Below are 13,405 nucleotides of genomic sequence, written 5' to 3' on the forward strand. Positions count from 1 at the left end.
GGACGGGGACGGTTTAGGGTCCAGGTGAGGGTACGACAACGCTTTAGGGGGAGCGTACGTGTGAGGGCGCGGGTTAGTGTCAGCGTACGGGTTAGGATTAGGGGAGGGGTGAGGGTCAGGCTTCGGGGGAGGGTTAGGGTTAGGGTTAGGGCTAGGGTTAGGGTTAGGGGACAGGGACGGTTTAGAGTCCAGGTGAGGGTACGACAACGCTTTAGGGGGAGCGTACGTGTGAGGGCGCGGGTTAGTGTCAGCGTATGGGTTAGGATTAGGGGACGGGTGAGGTCAGGCTTCGGGGAAGGTTTAGGGTTAGGTTTCGGGCAAGGGTTAGGGTTAGGGGACGGGACGGTTTAGGGTCCAGGTGAGGGTACGGCAACACTTTAGGGGGAGCGTACGTGTGAGGGCGCGGGTTAGTGTCAGCATACGGGTTAGGATTAGGGGACGGGTGAGGGTCAGGCTTCGGGGAAGGGTTAGGGTTAGGGTTCGGGCTAGGGTTAGGGTTAGGGGACGGGGATGGTTTAGGGTCCAGGTGAGGGTATGACAACGCTTTAGGGGGAGCGTACGTGTGAGGGCGCGGGTTAGTGTCAGCGTATGGGTTAGGATTAGGGGACGGGTGAGGTCAGGCTTCGGGGAAGGGTTAGGGTTAGGGTTCGGGCTAGGGTTAGGGTTAGGGGACGGTGACGGTTTAGGGCCAAGGTTAGGGTACGACAACGCTTTAGGGGGAGCGTAAGTGTGAGGGCGCGGGTTAGTGTCAGCGTACGGGTTAGGATTAGGGGACGGGTGAGGGTCAGGCTTCGGGGAAGGGTTAGGGTTAGGGTTCGGGCTAGGGTTAGGGTTAGGGGATGGGGACGGTTTAGGGTCCAGGTGAGGGTACGAGAACGCTTTAGGGGGAGCGTCCGTGTGAGGGCGCGTGTTAGTGTCAGCGTACGGGTTAGGATTAGGGGACGTGTGAGGGTCAGGCTTCGGGGAAGGGTTAGGGTTAGTGTTCGGGCTAGGGTTAGGGTTAGGGGACGGGGATGGTTTAGGGTCCAGGTGTGGGTACGACAACGCTATAGGGGGAGCATAAGTGTGAGGGCGCGGGTTAGTGTCAGCGTACGGGTTAGGATTAGGGGACGGGTGAGGGTCAGGCTTCGGGGAAGGGTTAGGTTTAGGCTTCGGGCTAGGGTTAGGGTTAGGGGACGGGGACGGTTTAGGGTCCATGTGAGGGTACGACAACGCTTTAGGGGGAGCGTACGTGTGAGGGCGCGGGTTAGTGTCAGCGTACGGGTTAGGATTAGGGGACGGGTGAGGGTCAGGCTTCGGGGAAGGGTTAGGGTTAGGGTTCGGGCTAGGGTTAGGGTTAGGGGACGGGGATGGTTTAGGGTCCGGGTGAGGGTACGACAAAGTTTTAAGGGGAGCGTACGTGTGAGGGGGCGGGTTAGTGTCAGCGTACTGGTTAGGATTAAGGGACGGGTGAGGGTCAGGCTTCGGGGAAGGGTTAGGGTTAGGGTTCGGGCTAGGGTTAGGGTTAGGGGACGGGGACGGTTTAGGGTCCAGGTGAGGGTACGACAACGCTTTAGGGGGAGCGTACGAGTGAGGGCGCGGGTTAGTGTCAGCGTACGGATTAGGATTAGGGGACGGGTGAGGGTCAGGCTTCGGGGAAGGGTTAGGGTTAGGGTTCGGGCTAGGGTTAGGGTTAGGGGACGGGGACGGTTTAGGGTCCAGGTGAGGGTACGACAACGCTTTAGGGGGAGCGTACGTGTGAGGGCGCGGGTTAGTGTCAGCGTACGGGTTAGGATTAGGGGACGGGTGAGGGTCAGGCTTCGGGGAAGGGTTAAGGTTAGGGTTCGGGCCAGGGTTAGGGTTAGGGATCGGGGACGGATTAGGGTCTAGGTGAGTTTACGACAACGCTTTAGGGGGAGCGTACGGGTGAGGGCGCGCGTTAGTGTCAGCGTACGGTTTAGGAGTAGGGGACGGGTGAGGGTCAGGCTTCGGGGAAGGGTTAGGGTTAGTTTTCGGGCTAGGGTTAGGGTTAGGGGACGAGGACGGTTTAGGGTCTAGGTGAGGGTACGACAACGCTTTAGGGGGAGCGTCCGTGTGAGGGCGCGGGTTAGTGTCAGCGTACGGGTTAGGATTAGGGGACGGGTGAGGGTCAGGCTTCGGGGAATGGTTAGGGTTAGGGTTCGGGCTAGGGTTAGGGATAGGGGACGGGGACGGTTTAGGGTCCAGGTGAGGGTACGACAAAGTTTTAAGGGGAGCGTACGTGTGAGGCCGCGGGTTAGTGTCAGCGTACGGGTTAGGATTAAGGGACGGGTGAGGGTCAGGCTTCGGGGAAGGGTTAGGGTTAGGGTTCGGGCTAGGGTTAGGGTTAGGGGACGGGGACGGTTTAGGGTCCAGGTGAGGGTACAACAACGCTTTAGGGGGAACGTACGTGTGAGAGTGCGGGTTAGTGTCAGCGTACGGGTTAGGATTAGGGGACGGGTGAGGATCAGGCTTCGGGGAAGGGTTAGGGTTAGGGTTCGGGCTAGGGTTAGGGTTAGGGGACGGGGACGGTTTAGGGTCCAGGTGAGGGTACGACAACGCTTTAGGGGGAGCGTACGGGTGAGGGCGCGCGTTTGTGTCAGCGTACGGGTTAGGATTGGGGACGGGTGAGGGTCAGGCTTCGGGGAAGGTTTAGGGTTAGGGTTCGGGCTAGGGTTAGCGTTAGGGGACGGGGACGGTTTAGGGTCTAGTTGAGGGTACGACAACGCTTTGGGGGAGCGTACATGTGAGGGCGTGGGTTAGTGTCAGCGTACGGGTTAGGATTAGGGGACGGCTGAGGGTCAGGCTTCGGGGAAGTGTTAGGGTTAGGGTTCGGGCTAGGGTTAGGGTTAGGGGACGGGGACGGTTTAGGGTCCAGGTGAGGGTACGACAACGCTTTAGGGGAAGCGTACGTGTGAGGGCGCGGGTTAGTGTCAGCGTACGGGTTAGGATTAGGGGACGGGTGAGGGTCAGGCTTCGGGGAAGGGTTAGGGTTAGGGTTCGGGCTAGGGTTAGGGTTAGGGGACGGGGAAGGTTTAGGGTCCAGGTGAGGGTACGACAACGCTTTAGGGGGAGCGTACGTGTGAGGGCGCGGGTTAGTGTCAGCGTACGGGTTAGGATTAGGGGACGGGTGAGGGTCAGGCTTCGGGGAAGGGTTAGGGTTAGGGTTCGGGCTAGGGTTAGGGTTAGGGGACGGGGACGGTTTAGGGTCCAGGTGAGGGTACGACAACGCTTTAGGGGGAGCGTACGTGTGAGGGCGTGGGTTAGTGTCAGCGTACGGGTTAGGATTAGGGGACGGGTGAGGGTCAGGCTTCGGGGAAGGGTTAGGGTTAGTGTTCGGGCTAGGGTTAGGGTTAGGGGACGGGGACGGTTTAGGGTCCAGGTGAGGGTACGACAACGCTTTAGGGGGAGCGTACGTGTGAGGGCGCGTGTTAGTGTCAGCGTACGGGTTAGGATTAGGGGACGGGTGAGGGTCAGGCTTCGGGGAAGGGTTAGGGTTAGGGTTCGGGCTAGGGTTAGGGTTAGGGGACGGGGACGGTTCAGGGTCCAGGTGAGGGTACAACAACGCTTTAGGGGGATCGTACGTGTGAGGGCGTGGTTTAGTGTCAGCGTACGGGTGAGGATTAGGGGACGGGTGAGGGTCAGGCTTCGGGGAAGTTTTAGGGTTAGGGTTCGGGCTAGGGTTAGGGTTAGGGGACGGGGACGGTTTAGGGTCCAGGTGAGGGTACGACAACGCTTTAGGGGGAGCGTACGTGTGAGGGCGTGGGTTAGTGTCAGCGTATGGGTTAGGATTAGGGGACGGGTGAGTGTCAGCCTTCGCGGAAGGGTTAGGGTTAGGGTTCGGGCTAGGGTTAGGGTTAGGGGACGGGGACGGTTTAGGGTCCAGGTGAGGGTACGACAACGCTTTAGGGGCAGCGTACGTGTGAGGGCGCGGGTTAGTGTCAGCGTACAGGTTAGGATTAGGGGACGGGTGAGGGTCAGGCTTCGGGGAAGGGTTAGGGTTAGGGTTCGGGCTAGGGTTAGGGTTAGGGGACGGGGACGGTTTTGGGTCCAGGTGGGGGTACGACAACGCTTTAGGGGGAGCGTACGTGTGACGGCGCGGGTTAGTGTCAATGTACGGTTTAGGATTAGGGGACGGGTGAGGGTCAGGCTTCGGGGAAGGGTTAGGGTTAGAGTTCGGGCTAGGGTTAGGGTTAGGGGACGGGGACGGTTTAGGGTCCAGGTGAGGGTACGACAACGGTTTAGGGGGAGTGTACGTGTGAGGGCGCGGGTTAGTGTCAGCGTACTGGTTAGGATTAGGGGACGGGTGAGGGTCAGGCTTCTGCGAAGGGATAGGTTTAGGGTTCGGGCTAGGGTTAGGGTTAGGGGACGGGACGGTTTAGGGTGCAGTTGAGGGTACGGCAACGCTTTAGGGGGAGCGTACGTGTGAGGGCGTGGGTTAGTGTCAGCGTACGGGTTAGGATTAGGGGATGGGTGAGGGTCAGGCTTCGGGAAGGTTTAGGGTTAGGGTTCGGGCTAGGGTTAGGGTTAGGGGACGGGGACGGTTCAGGGTCCAGGTGAGGGTATGACAACGCTTTAGGGGGAGCGTACGTGTGAGAGCGCGGGTTCGTGTCAGCGTACGGGTTAGGATTAGGGGACGGGTGAGGGTCAGGCTTCGAAGAAGGGTTAGGGTTATGGTTCGGGCTAGTGTTGGTTAGGGGACGGGGATGGTTTAGTGTCCAGGTGAGGGTACGACAACGCTTTAGGGGGAGCGTACGTGAGAGGGCGCGGGTTAGTGTCAGCGTACGGGTTAGGATTAGAGGACGGGTGAGGGTCAGGCTTCGGGGAAGTGTTAGGGTTAGGTTTCGGGCTAGGGTTAGGGTTAGGGGACGGGGACGGTTTAGGGTCCAGGTGAGGGTACGACAACGCTTTAGGGGGAGTGTACGTGTGAGGGCACGGGTTAATGTCAGCGTACGGGTTAGGATTAGGGGACGGGTGAGGGTCAGGCTTCGGGGAAGGGTTAGGGTTAGGGTTCGGGCTAGGGTTAGGGTTAGGGGACGGGGACGGTTCAGGGTCCCGGTGAGGTTACGACAACGCTTTAGGGGGAGCGTACGGGTGAGGGCGTGCGTTAGTGTCAGCATACGGTTTGGGATTGTGGACGGATGAGGGTCAGGCTTCGGGGAAGGGTTAGGGTTAGGGTTCGGGCTAGGGTTAGGGTTAGGGGACGGGGACGGTTTAGGGTCCAGGTGAGGGTACGACAACGCTTTAGGGGGAAAGTACGTGTGAGGGCACGGGTTAGTGTCAGCGTACGGGTTAGGATTAGGGGACGGGTGAGGGTCAGGCTTCGGGAAAGTGTTAGGGTTAGGTTTCGGGCTAGGGTTAGGGTTAGGGGACGGGGACGGTTTTGGGTCCAGGTGGGGGTACGACAACGCTTTAGGGGGAGCGTATGTGTGACGGCGCGGGTTAGTGTCATTGTACGGTTTAGGATTAGGGGACGGGTGAGGGTCAGGCTTCGGGGAAGGGTTAGGGTTAGGGTTCGGGCTAGGGTTAGGGTTAGGGGACGGGGAGGGTTTAGGGTCTAGGTGAGGGTACGACAACGCTTTAGGGGGAGCGTACGTGTGAGGGCGCGGTTTAGTGTCAGCGTACGGGTTAGGATTAGGGGACGGGTGAGGGTCAGGCTTCGGGGAAGGGTTAGGGTTAGTGTTCGGGCTAGGGTTAGGGTTAGGGGACGGGGACGGTTTAGGGTCCAGGTGAGGGTACGACAACGCTTTAGGGGGAGCGTACGTGTGAGGGCGCGGGTTAGTGTCAGCGTACGGGTTAGGATTAGGGGACGGGTGAGGGTCAGGCTTCGGGGAAGGGTTAGGGTTAGGGTTCGGGCTAGGGTAAGGGTTAGGGCACGGGGACGGTTTAGGGTCCAGGTGAGGGTACGACAACGCTTTAGGGGGAGCGTACGTGTGAGGGCGCGGGTTCGTGTCAGCGTACGGGTTAGGATTAGGGGATGGGTGAGGGTCAGGCTTCGGGGAAGGGTTAGGGTTAGGGTTCGGGCTAGGGTTAGGGTTAGGGGACGGGGACGGTTTAGGGTCCAGGTGAGGGCACGACAACGCTTTAGGGGGAGCGTACGTGTGAGGGCGCGGGTTCGTGTCAGCGTACGGGTTAGGATTAGGGGACGGGTGAGGGTCAGGCTTCGGGGAAGGGTTAGGGTTAGGGTTCGGGCTAGGGTTAGGGTTAGGGGACGGGGACGGTTTAGGGTCCAGGTGAGGGTACGACAACGCTTTAGGGGTAGCGTACGTGTGAGGGCGCGGGTTCGTGTCAGCGTACGGGTTAGGATTAGGGGACGGGTGAGGGTCAGGCTTCGGGGAAGGGTTAGGGTTAGGGTTCGGGCTATGGTTAGGGTTAGGGGACGGGGACGGTTTAGGTACCAGGTGAGGGTACGACAGCGCTTTAGGGGGAGTGTACGTGTGAGGGCGCGGGTTAGTGTCAGCGTACGGGTTAGGATTAGGGGACGGGTGAGGGTCAGGCTTCGGCGAAGGGATAGGGTTAGGGTTCGGGCTAGGGTTGGGGTTAGGGGCCGGGACGGTTTAGGGTCCAGTTGAGGGTACGGCAACGCTTTAGGGGGAGCGTACGTGTGAGGGCGTGGGTTAGTGTCAGCGTACGGGTTAGGATTAGGGGATGGGTGAGGGTCAGGCTTCGGGAAGGTTTAGGTTTAGGGTTCGGGCTAGGGTTAGGGTTAGGGGACGGGGACGGTTTAGGGTCCAGGTGAGGGTATGACAACGCTTTAGGGGGAGCGTACGTGTGAGGGCGCGGGTTCGTGTCAGCGTACGGGTTAGGATTAGGGGACGGGTGAGGGTCAGGCTTCGGGGAAGGGTTAGGGTTAGGGTTCGGGCTAGGGTTAGGGTTACGGGATGGGGACGGTTTAGGGTCCAGGTGAGGGTACGACAACGCTTTACGGGGAGCGTACGTGTGAGGGCGCGGGTTAGTGTCAGCGTACGGGTTAGGATTAGGGGACGGGTCAGGGTCAGGCTTCGGGGAAGGGTTAGGGTTAGGGTTCGGGCTAGGGTTAGGGTTAGGGGACGGGGACAGTGTAGGGTCCAGGTGAGGTTACGACAACGCTTTAGGGGGAGCGTACGGGTGAGGGCGTGCGTTAGTGTCAGCGTACGGTTTAGGATTGTGGACGGATGAGGGTCAGGCTTCGGGGAAGGGTTAGGGTTAGGGTTCGGGCTAGGGTTAGGGTTAGGGCACGGGGATGGTTTAGGGTCCAGGTGAGGGTACGACAACGCTTTAGGGGGAGCGTACGTGTGAGGGCGCGGGTTCGTGTCAGCGTACGGGTTAGGATTAGGGGACGGGTGAGGGTCAGGCTTCGGGGAAGGGTTAGGGTTAGGGTTCGGGCTAGGGTTAGGGTTAGGGGACGGGGACGGTTTAGGGTCCAGGTGAGGGTACGACAACGCTTTAGGGGGAGCGTACGTGTGAGGGCGAGGGTTAGTGTCAGCGTACGGGTTAGGATTACGGGACGGGTGAGGGTCAGGCTTCGGCGAAGGGATAGGGTTAGAGTTCGGGCTAGGGTTAGGGTTATGGGACGGGGACGGTTTAGGGTCCAGATGAGGGTACGACAACGCTTTAGGGGGAGCGTACGTTTGAGGGCGACGGGTTAGTGTCAGCGTACGGGTTAGGATTAGGGGACTGGTGAGGGTCAGGCTTCGGGGAAGGGTTAGGGTTAGGGTTCGGGCTAGGGTTAGGGTTAGGGGACGGGGACGGTTTAGGGTCCAGGTGAGGGTACGATAACGCTTTAGGGGGAGCGTACGTGTGAGGGCGCGGGTTAGTGTCAGCGTACGGGTTAGAATTAGGGGACGGGTGAGGGTCAGGCTTCGGGGACGGGTTAGGGTTAGGGTTCGGGCTAGGGTTAGGGTTAGGGCACGGGGATGGTTTAGGGTCCAGGTGAGGGTACGACAATGCTTTAGGGGGAGCGTACGTGTGAGGGCGCAGGTTCGTGTCAGCGTATGGGTTAGGATTAGGGGACGGGTGAGGGTCAGGCTTCGGGGAAGGATTAGGGTTAGGGTTCGGGCTAGGGTTAGGGTTAGGGGACGGGGACGGTTTAGGGTCCAGCTGAGGGTACGACAACGCTTTAGGGGGAGCGTACGTGTGAGGGCGCGGGTTAGTGTCAGCGTACGCGTTAGGATTAGGGAACGGGTGAGGGTCAGGCTTCGGGGAAGGGTTAGGGCTAGTGTTCGGGCTAAGGTTAGGGTTAGGGGACGGGGACGGTTTTGGGTCCAGGTGGGGGTACGACAACGCTTTAGGGGGAGCGTACGTGTGATGGCGCGGGTTAGTGTCATTGTACGGTTTAGGATTAGGGGACGGGTGAGGGTCAGGCTTCGGGGAAGGGTTAGGGTTAGGGTTCGGGCTAGGGTTAGGGTTAGGGGACGGGGACGGTTTAGGGTCCAGGTGAGGGTACGACAACGCTTTAGGGGGAGCGTACGTGTGAGGGCGCGGGTTACTGTCAGCGTACGGGTTAGGATTAGGGGATGGGTGAGTGTCAGGCTTCGGGGAAGGGTTAGGGTTTGTGTTCGGGCTAGGGTTAGGGTTAGGGGACGGGGACGGTTTAGGGTCCAGGTGAGGGTACGACAACGCTTTAGGGGGAGCGTACGTGTGAGGGCGCGGGTTAGAGTCAGCGTACGGGTTAGGATTAGGGGAAGGGTGAGTGTCAGGCTTCGGGGAAGGGTTAGGGTTAGGGTTAGTGCTAGGGTTAGGGTTAGGGGACAGGGACGTTTTAGGGTCCAGGTGAGGGTACGACAACGCTTTAGGGGGAGCGTACGTTTGAGGGCGCGGGTTAGAGTCAGCGTACGGGTTAGGATTAGGGGACGGGTGAGGGTCAGGCTTCGGGGAAGGGTTAGGGTTAGGGTTCGGGCTAGGGTTAGGGTTAGGGGACGGGGACGGTTTAGGGTCCAGGTGAGGGTACGACAACGCTTTAGGGGGAGCGTACGTGTGAGGGCGCGGGTTAGTGTCAGCGTACGGGTTAGGATTAGGGGACGGGTGAGGGTCAGGCTTCGGCGAAGGGATAGGGTTAGGGTTCGGGCTAGGGTTAGGGTTAGGGGACGGGACGGTTTAGGGTCCAGTTGAGGGTACGGCAACGCTTTAGGGGGAGCGTACGTGTGAGGGCGTGGGTTAGTGTCAGCGTATGGGTGAGGATTAGGGGATGGGTGAGGGTCAGGCTTCGGGAAGATTTAGGGTTAGTGTTCGGGCTAGGGTTAGGGTTAGGGGACGGGGACGGTTTAGGGTCCAGGTGAGGTTACGACAACGCTTTAGGGGGAGCGTACGGGTGAGGGCGTGCGTTAGTGTTAGCGTACGGTTTAGGATTGTGGACGGATGAGGGTCAGGCTTCGGGGAAGGTTTAGGGTTAGGGTTCGGGCTAGGGTTAGGGTTAGGGGACGGGGACGGTTTAGGATCCAGGTGAGGGTACGACAACGCTTTAGGGGGAGCGTACGTGTGAGGGCGCGGGTTAGTGTCAGCGTACGGGTTAGGATTAGGGGACGGCTGAGGGTCAGGCTTCGGGGAAGTGTTAGGTTTAGTGTTTGGGCTAGGGTTAGGGTTAGGGGACGGGGACGGTTCAGGGTCGAGGTGAGGGTACGACAACGCTCTAGGGGGAGCGTACGTGTGAGGGCGCGGGTTAGTGTCAGCGTACGGGTTAGGATTAGGGGACGGCTGAGGGTCAGGATTCGGGGAAGGGTTAGGGTTAGGGTTCGGGCTAGGGTTAGGGTTAGGGGACGGGGACGGTTTAGGGTCCAGGTGAGGGTACGACAACGCTCTAGGGGGAGCGTACGTGTGAGGGCGCGGGTTAGTGTCAGCGTACGGGTTAGGATTAGGGGACGGCTGAGGGTCAGGCTTCGGGGAAGGGTTAGGGTTAGGGTTCGGGCTAGGGTTAGGGTTAGGGTACGGGGAGGGTTTAGGGTCCATGTTAGGGTACGACAACGCTCTAGGGGGAGCGTACGTGTGAGGGCGCGGGTTAGTGTCAGCGTACGTGTTAGGATTAGGGGACGGCTGAGGGTCAGGCTTCCGGGAAGGGTTAGGGTTAGGGTTTGGGCTAGGGTTAGGGTTAGGGGACGGGGACGGTTCAGGGTCCAGGTGAGGGTACGACAACGCTCTAGGGGGAGTGTACGTGTGAGGGCGCGGGTTAGTGTCAGCGTACGGGTTAGGATTAGGGGACGGCTGAGGGTCAGGCTTCGGGGAAGTGTTAGGGTTAGTGTTTGGGCTAGGGTTAGGGTTAGGGGACGGGGACGGTTCAGGGTCGAGGTGAGGGTACGACAACGCTCTAGGGGGAGCGTACGTGTGAGGGCGCGGGTTAGTGTCAGCGTACGGGTTAGGATTAGGGGACGGCTGAGGGTCAGGATTCGGGGAAGGGTTAGGGTTAGGGTTCGGGCTAGGGTTAGGTTTAGGGGACGGGGACGGTTTAGGGTCCAGGTGAGGGTACGACAACGCTCTAGGGGGAGCGTACGTGTGAGGGCGCGGGTTAGTGTCAGCGTACGGGTTAGGATTAGGGGACGGCTGAGGGTCAGGCTTCGGGGAAGGGTTAGGGTTAGGGTTCGGGCTAGGGTTAGGGTTAGGGTACGGGGAGGGTTTAGGGTCCAGGTTAGGGTACGACAACGCTCTAGGGGGAGCGTACGTGTGAGGGCGCGGGTTAGTGTCAGCGTACGGGTTAGGATTAGGGGACGGCTGAGGGTCAGGCTTCCGGGAAGGGTTAGGGTTAGGGTTTGGGCTAGGGTTAGGGTTAGGGTTAGGGGACGGTTCAGGGTCCAGGTGAGGGTACGACAACGCTCTAGGGGGAGCGTACGTGTGAGGGCGCGGGTTAGTGTCAGCGTACGGGTTAGGATTAGGGGACGGCTGAGGGTCAGGCTTCGGGGAAGGGTTAGGGTTAGGGTTCGGGCTAGGGATAGGGTTAGGGGACGGGGACGGTTCAGGGTCCAGGTGAGGGTACGACAACGCTCTAGGGGGAGCGAACGTGTGAGGGCGCGGGTTAGTGTCAGCGTACGGGTTAGGATTAGGGGACGGGTGAGGGTCAGGCTTCGGGGAAGGGTTAGGGTTAGGGTTCGGGCTAGGGTTAGGGTTAGGGGAAGGGGACGGTTCAGGGTCCAGGTGAGGGTACGACAACGCTCTAGGGGGAGCGTACGTGTGAGGGCGCGGGTTAGTGTCAGCATACGGGTTAGGATTAGGGGACGGCTGAGGGTCAGGCTTCGGGGAAGGGTTAGGGTTAGGGTTCGGGCTAGGGTTAGGGTTAGGGGACGGGGACGGTTTAGGGTCCAGGTGAGGGTACGACAACGCTCTAGGGGGAGCATACGTGTGAGGGCGTGGGTTAGTGTCAGCGTACGGGTTAGGATTAGGGGACGGCTGAGGGTCAGGCTTCGGGGAAGGGTTAGGGTTAGGGTTCGGGCTAGGGTTAGGGTTAGGGGACGGGGACGGTTCAGGGTCCAGGTGAGGGCACGACAACGCTCTAGGGGGAGCGTACGTGTGAGGGCGCGGGTTAGTGTCAGCGTACGGGTTAGGATTAGGGGACGGGTGAGGGTCAGGCTTTGGGGAAGGGTTAGGGTTAGTGTTCGGGCTAGGGTTAGGGTTAGGGGACGGGGACGGTTCAGGGTCCAGGTGAGGGTACGACAACGCTCTAGGGGGAGCGTACGTGTGAGGGCGTGGGTTAGTGTCAGCGTACGGGTTAGGATTAGGGGACGGCTGAGAGTCAGGCTTCGGGGAAGGGTTAGGGTTAGGGTTCGGGCTAGGGTTAGGGTTAGGGGACGGGGACGGTTCAGGGTCCAGGTGAGGGTACAACAACGCTCTAGGGGGAGCGTATGTGTGAGGGCGCGGGTTAGTGTCAGCGTACGGGTTAGGATTAGGGGACGGCTGAGGGTCAGGCTTCGGGGAAGTGTTAGGGTTAGGGTACGGGCTAGGGTTAGGGTTAGGGGACGGGGACGGTTTAGGGTCCAGGTGAGGGTACGACAACGCTCTAGGGGGAGCGTACGTGTGAGGGCGCGGGTTAGTGTCAGCGTACGGGTTAGGATTAGGGGACGGCTGAGGGTCAGGCTTCGGGGAAGGATTAGGGTTAGGGTTCGGGCTAGGGTTAGGGTTAGGGGACGGGGACGGTTCAGGGTCCAGGTGAGGGCACGACAACGCTCTAGGGGGAGCGTACGTGTGAGGGCGTGGGTTAGTGTCAGCGTACGGGTTAGGATTAGGGGACGGGTGAGGGTCAGGCTTCGGGGAAGGGTTAGGGTTAGGGTTCGGGCTAGGGTTAGGGTTAGGGGACGGGGACGGTTTAGGGTCCAGGTGAGGGTACGACAACGCTCTAGCGGGAGCGTACATGTGAGGGCGCGGGTTAGTGTCAGCGTACGGGTTAGGATTAGGGGACGGCTGAGGGTCAGGCTTCGGGGAAGGGTTAGGGTTAGGGTTCGGGCTAGGGTTAGCGTTAGGGGACGGGGACGGTTCAGGGTCCAGGTGAGGATGTGACAACACTCTAGGGGGAGCGTACGTGTGAGGGCGCGGGTTAGTGTCAGAGTACGGGTTACGATTAGGGGACGGCTGAGGGTCAGGCTTCGGGGAAGGGTTAGGGTTAGGGTTCGGGCTAGGGTTAGGGTTAGGGGACGGGGACGGTTCAGGGTCCAGGTGAGGGTACGACAACGCTCTAGGGGGAGCGTACGTGTGAGGGCGTGGGTTAGTGTCAGCGTACGGGTTAGGATTAGGGGACGGCTGAGGGTCAGGCTTCGGGGAAGGGTTAGGGTTAGGGTTCGGGCTAGGGTTAGGGTTAGGGGACGGGGACGGTTCAGGGTCCAGGTGAGGGTACGACAACGCTCTAGGGAGAGCGTACGTGTGAGGGCGCGGGTAAGTGTCAGCGTACGGGTTAGGATTAGGGGATGGCTGAGGGTCAGGCTTCGGGGAAGGGTTAGGGTAAGGGTTCGGGCTAGGGTTAGGGTTAGGGGATGGGTACGGTTCAGGGTCCAGGTGAGGGTACGACAGCGCTCTAGGGGGAGCGTACGTGTGAGGGCGCGGGTTAGTGTCAGCGTACGGGTTAGGATTAGGGAAAGGCTGAGGGTCAGGCTTCGGGGAAGGGTTAGGGTTAGGGTTCGGGCTAGGGTTAGGGTTAGGGGACGGGACGGTTTAGGGTCCAGTTGAGGGTACGGCAACGCTTTAGGGGGAGCGTACGTGTGAGGGCGTGGGTTAGTGTCAGCGTACGGGTTAGGATTAGGGGATGGGTGAGGGTCAGGCTTCGGGAAGGTTTAGGGTTAGTGTTCGGGCTAGGGTTAGGGTTAGGGGACGGGGACGGTTTAGGGTCCAGGTGAGGGTACGACAACGCTTTAGGGGGAGCGTACGTGAGAGGGCGCGGGTTAGTGTCAGCGTACGGTTTAGGATTAGGGGACGGGTGAGGTTCAGGCTTCGGGGAAGGGTTAGGGTTAGTGTTCGG

The sequence above is a fragment of the Globicephala melas genome, chromosome 2, assembly GCF_963455315.2.
Source record: "Globicephala melas chromosome 2, mGloMel1.2, whole genome shotgun sequence".
NCBI classification, from domain to species: domain Eukaryota; kingdom Metazoa; phylum Chordata; class Mammalia; order Artiodactyla; family Delphinidae; genus Globicephala; species Globicephala melas.